This window comes from Anopheles ziemanni, chromosome 2, assembly GCF_943734765.1.
Source record: "Anopheles ziemanni chromosome 2, idAnoZiCoDA_A2_x.2, whole genome shotgun sequence".
NCBI lineage: Eukaryota > Metazoa > Arthropoda > Insecta > Diptera > Culicidae > Anopheles > Anopheles ziemanni.
In genome coordinates this window covers 28,104,168-28,110,167 of record NC_080705.1, presented here as the reverse complement: position 1 = coordinate 28,110,167, position 6,000 = coordinate 28,104,168, and positions in this window count along the sequence as shown.

Sequence of the window (6,000 nt, the reverse complement as noted above, 5' to 3'; positions counted from 1 at the left end):
GAAGCATCAATTCATGCCAAAAATTCAACGCTTGTCAGTTTAATTGTTGATCATTATTAATTAATTCGCTCTAGGACTACAAGGTAATTTTTAGAAAACCAATTCATCATTTGAACATCTTTAACTATATTTTTATTCGTACTATTAAAACTAAGTTTATTCTTTATTTGTTAAATCTGTTTTTGTTTTTTTTTTCATAAATTCAATCCTACATTTTAAGCCACTCTAATGTTTCGGTACGATCATTGTGCGACGTGCGCCAGTAACCAGTTCTTAATGTACATTTCATCCCACCATTGCCCTCCCATTTCTCCCTTTCCACCCTTGCATTTTCCGTCCCAACATATCTAAATGGAGAGCATAAATAAGTAAATAATAAAATATTATGTATTTTAATATTCACGAACAACAATTTATGTCTTAATAAATATTATTGATAAGTTAATATGTTTTCGATACATTACTGTTGCCTTCGCTCGGCGCCATTGCTTCGTCCGGAGGCAGGGGGGAAGGTATAACTGTTTGCAGGAACCTCATTCCCGTTGAACAAGACGCGATCCTCTCGGCCGGTATTTGTTTTAAAGGGCCCCTTCGGAAAGCAGCCGGAGCGAAGCGGTCCCATGGGAATGTCGAGCAGCACACGAGCAACGATGTTAGGGATGCTGCCGCTGCTGCTGATGCTGCCTTTTCTCGACTCCGCAGCATCCGTACCACATTAATCGTCGTGTTCTGTTCAGTCCAATATGATTCATGAGGTTAATCGAAATGCTTGCTACAGCACCAGCCTTCGCTCGCCGCTCGTGAAAGCGAGCGCATAATTTATGCGCGCCCTCGACACGAAAGGACGTTGACACCTGTGTGTGCGTCGATCGGTGTGTCCTAAGTCATCCTACGGGCTGGCCCCAAACGGTTCCTCCGACAATGTAATGGAAGATCGCGGATTTCATCCCCATCGATAGCCGATGGATGAAACGTTTCAATTAATGTGGAATATCAATTTCAAACATCCTTCTTTCCAAATGTATCCTTTCGTTTCGTTTCCCGCTTGGGAATATAGGGATATGTTATCCATACCTTTTTCTCAGTTTCCCTCCCATCCTTCGCCTGCACGCGCGCGTTTGTGGAATCTCAATTTGTCACTCTGATTAGTGAATGAGTTGGTAAAATCTCAATTTTCAAACCCCGTGTCAACCGCAACCCCGGCGCAAGTGTCCCGACCGAAACTGCGGGCGCTTAAACGGTTCGCGCTCCCTAAACCCTCAACCGGTCTCGCATTGTGCCCCTGGGGAACCGGACTCCGTCTGCCAAACCTTGGATGGCAAGAACTGGGCAAGAGACAAAACTCATGCAGAAATGTCTTACGGATGACAAATTCAAACCATGCCACCGAGCGACCGAAATTGGCCTCGAAAGCCGACGCCAGCCAATAATCAAGACGTGCCCAGAGCCTTCGCCAAGCGGGATGCGACAGAAGTGACAGCGGAGCCTGCCCAAGCACCGAACCGCATCGCCAGGTGAAGCTAATGGGAAAATGCAGTCGATTAATTTATGCTAATTTAAATGACGGTGAACCGATTTCAAAACGACATTTTGCTGCTGGAGTCGGCGAGTCGGGGAGGGGGGGGTTTGACTTCTTGCTTTCATCGATCCTCGTCGTGCGGTCGGAGGATTTGCAAACAGGTAGAAGGAAATGCAAAGGCGAACCGGTGAAACACAGTCGAATATTTCGGTAATAATTGTTCAATCGAGTGAGATGTGAGTTTCCAACGCTATTTTAAATAAAGCCAATACCATGACGACATCTGTTACGATTAGGTTTTTTTTAAATAAATCAGAAATTAAGGAAGTTTTGGAAAAAACATAATGTAAGCGTAAGTGGGAAATCAAAACTCTATTGATCAATCAACAAGTAAAATATTTAAATTTATTCTACAAATGGCTCTTATTACTAATTTCCAGAACATAACGCTGTGCCTCATATTTCGGTGTGGATTAAGCACTCACTTTCGGATTTGAATGTGAAATTATACTTATCCATCGAAAACCTCACCTTCCTCTTTCCCGACTTCCTCCTTAGGAAAGGGCACCAATACAGATTCGTGAGAAAACATCATTCGCCATTAAATACAGGTTAAATGTTTTAAAAAGTGCCTATTAATCATCTCGCTGCCACTACACTGCCTCACTCCCGGCCACAGGAGGTTGTTGGACGGTGGCGTTATCAGTGGAACGCTCGAAAAATGTGCACCAATTAAGGGAGTAAAGGCCAATGGTGTATTGGGGGCTGGCCGAAGACGACTCTCGCAGAATCCTCAATTAGTAGCAGCAACTTTGAAGCCAATCGGTTCAGTAGTTTATGTGAAAACGAATGGCATATATACGACGTTTTGTCTCATTGATGTTTAATTTATCCTGTAGTAATTTTTAAATCACAATCACAATTATGCACTGTTAAATTCATTACTGAAACTCAAAAATTCTTTTGACCAAACATCGGCACATCGGTGGACCACTGTTCGGTGAAGAGAAAGGGTTTAAACGGTTCGGTTGTTAACGTACTTTTCCGATTTGATTTCCCACCCGATAGCGATATCGGCCGAATTCTCCGGCGCTCAATTTCCCACCGAAATCAAACCGAACCTTATCTGACCCGGTTTCTAATTGGAAACTCTTGTTTTGGGGGTGATTTTCGATATCGTAAACGAACTGTTCAAACTGTTCGACTGCGGAAAAACAACGACCCAAAAACAGGGGGCCATTATGTTGCGCTTGTATGCGTAATATGAAGGTCACATATTTGGGAAAAAAGAAGTATGAATATTCCTAGGGAACCATGATTCACACATTCCATTGACGTGTTTTTGTTCGGGGTGTCTTTATACCATTAAGTAGAACGAAGTTCCACATTTTTCTTTTTGAACCGCATTACTCAATTGAACAGAAGTATTTTTCTCCCAACATCCTTCAGTCGTCATTAAATGTTTTCGTCATCAAATCGGATTAAAAGTGACTGATGGTTCATTGTAATGTCAATTTCGGATCGGAACCACTCTTATTTTCTCACACCAGTAGCACACCGCGGGGACATTGTAAACCGCGTGGATTATGTAATCGATCCGGAGAGTTCGTCGCTTGCCGCTCGGACGTCAAGTCTTTCGATTGCGGTCCCGTCCGATCTGGGGATAAAAGAAGGATTATGTTTTCCTCCACCCGAAAAACGCGTAGCAACCTGTTCGAACTTGTTATGCAAGACGGTTCATGGTGGACGCTAAGCCCAAAATAAATAAAAAAACCCTGTAGTTATCCCATGGCTCGGAGATACAGTGAAACATTTTATTTCACTTGTTTTGATTTTTCCTCCCCAAGAAACAGTAAACACCATCCGAGGGCAGGCAAACGTGTTTCCATCGGCTATCTACAGCGGCTATTGATGGTCAGCAACCGTAACCCCCGGGTGGAGGGGGAGGGCAAGAACCACTTCGTTACGGCCGAGAGTCGTAAAACAAAAACCTCCGCGGGCCGAAGCCGCACGGTACGAAACCGAATCTCGCGCCTCGCCTCGATGGCAATGCGGGTGAAGCGTGAATCAGCCCGGTCCAGGCCCGAGCAAACCGGCAGCAGTATCATGGTGGTTTAATAACCCGATGAACGCAGCATGAGAGTAAACGTTAAACAGTGCTATTAGCATTTATACGAAGGTTCACGCTGAGCGCGAATGATTTAATGCTTTTAATAACATTTTTTCCCCCGGTGCTTGTCCACTCGTTCGCAGGCTCCGGCATCCCATCCAGCTTCCCGCTAGGGGAGTACTCTTTTGCGCTTTCACCACTCTTTGTTATGCTTAGTTTACACGAGGCGCAAAACTCTGAAAATACACGCGCAAATGTCAATTTTGCTGCCACTTTTTTTCGCTTCGTGTAGACGTTCCTATTCGTGAGCCGATGCAGATGTAAGCGCATTCAATTTTGATTTGATTGTTTAACTGTAAAAAAACAGCACAGAGGTATTGTACACACCGAAATCTTATCAACAACCACTGTACATCATCACAAACAACTATTTTCCATCCACCGGCACTCTATACCTGGTGCGCAAATTTTTGCAAAGCTATTTTTCACTCGCCGACCGAAAAACACATTTGCGCACATTCTGACAGTTGACTGCCCATCTGACAGCATTTTATCGCTAACTCACAGCATTTTACCGTTTGCAAAGGTTGCTTTGCGCTTCGTGTAGACTAAGCATTATGGCCGTGTTGTCGCGCGCGGTCGAGTCGGTTGATAAACTAATCTTTTTCCTCCCCGGATGGAAGCACTTTTCTGCGAAGGCATAAAGAACGCGATTTCGAGACATCATCGATTGGAAATATGGCAGAGACATAAGCGCACGCACGGAAACGAGGAGAAAATTATGATAGCACATCATCACCATTTGGCACTTTGCTCGTCATTCTAATGGGTTCTCGAGCGTTCCGGTATCGCTGTTTCGTAAATGCCACTAAGAGGACAACCTTTCCTTACACTTTAGAACACACCCATCTTCAACCATTCTGAGATTATGTTCTCCCGCAATCGGCAAATAATCGGTCTTCACTTGACCTTCTCGCCGCTCGGAAAACGGGAATAAAGTTAATGCTTACAAAAATCATCACATTAAAAATTTATTCCACCGTCGTTACAGATAAACCGCAAAAAAAACCAGGGTCTGACAAGACAAACCGTCCTCTTAACCGTTCCATTCCACCCGGGGGATTAAGAATCCGATTCGAGCGCAATGGCGAAAAGATCATCCTCCCCGGGACGACCCCGGCGAATGGAGGAGCAGAAATGCAAAACCACCTTGATCGTCACGTTTCCTCGCGCTTACCTTCCTGCGTGGTCGTTTTTCTGCGTCATGAACGATCGCCTCGGAGACGATCCGAATTCGAAAACGACACCGGGGGCATGTTAGTATCATATTTTATCTCCCGCCCTGATTCGGTTGCCCGCGCAGACGTGACGTGAAGAAATATTTATTTTATGAGTAAGGTTTTCCACCGCTTTATCCGGCCATTCGTTCCACCGCGGGCAGCGGGCGGTTTTTTGGAAGCCACGATCCTCGGGCCGGTTTGTCCACGGGCCTCGAAATCAAAGCTACATTGTCTTCCGTTTGGTTTGGTTTAGTTCGATTTACTCACGCGGGCGTCCCCCTTCCCGCGGGGGCCGATTTTGGGGCGCTTAAGCGAGCGCGTCTTTACAAAGATGGACAGTTTCGTGCGTAGTTCCTTTCCAACGGGGGCCATGCTGGTGGTTTGCGCTCCCAAAATACCTTCCAAGCTCCGTTCTCGCGAACCATGGGAGGCTCTCGACAAAGCACGCGTAATTGTTAGCCCACGAGACACTCCCGGGATGGGAAGTGGGCGACGAGGGCGATACAGGAGGAGAGAAAAGAAAAATCACACACAATCCCTTACCGCGAGGTCGCGCCGTGCCTGGTGCGTGTGTTTGTGGCGTACGTTTATCCGTGAAATTGTTTTCTATTCTTCTAGCCATATCGAAGAAAATAATTCAAATTCATTCATTCCGGCGCAGCGTTTCCCAGCGGATGCCGCCATGCGCGTTGACCTCCGGCGCAATCCGTGGCGAACCCTTTCAAGGCGACCAGCTGGGGAGGGGGGAAATCCTGCGTGCCTTTCGGGAGCGCGGGTAATGGGCAGCCACGATTTGTGCACTGTCATTGACGAAAATATTCATTTCAACCGAATGACTCTTCATTTACTCCGTTTACGCTGCCACCATCGTGGGGCCGTGGAGATTGGGCGCCCCCACCAAATATTCCTGTGTGTGTGTGTGTTTGTGTGGGAGAAAATGCTAGCCCCATGTGAACCGTTGTTTTTTCCTTTTGCCACACTTGGCCGGGTCGAGTGCATGGGCTGAGATTAAAATGGAATAATTGATATATCATTACAGACGTTAATCCGATCAAAAGATCACCTCGGCAAGCTCGAGCAGAAGGAATTCG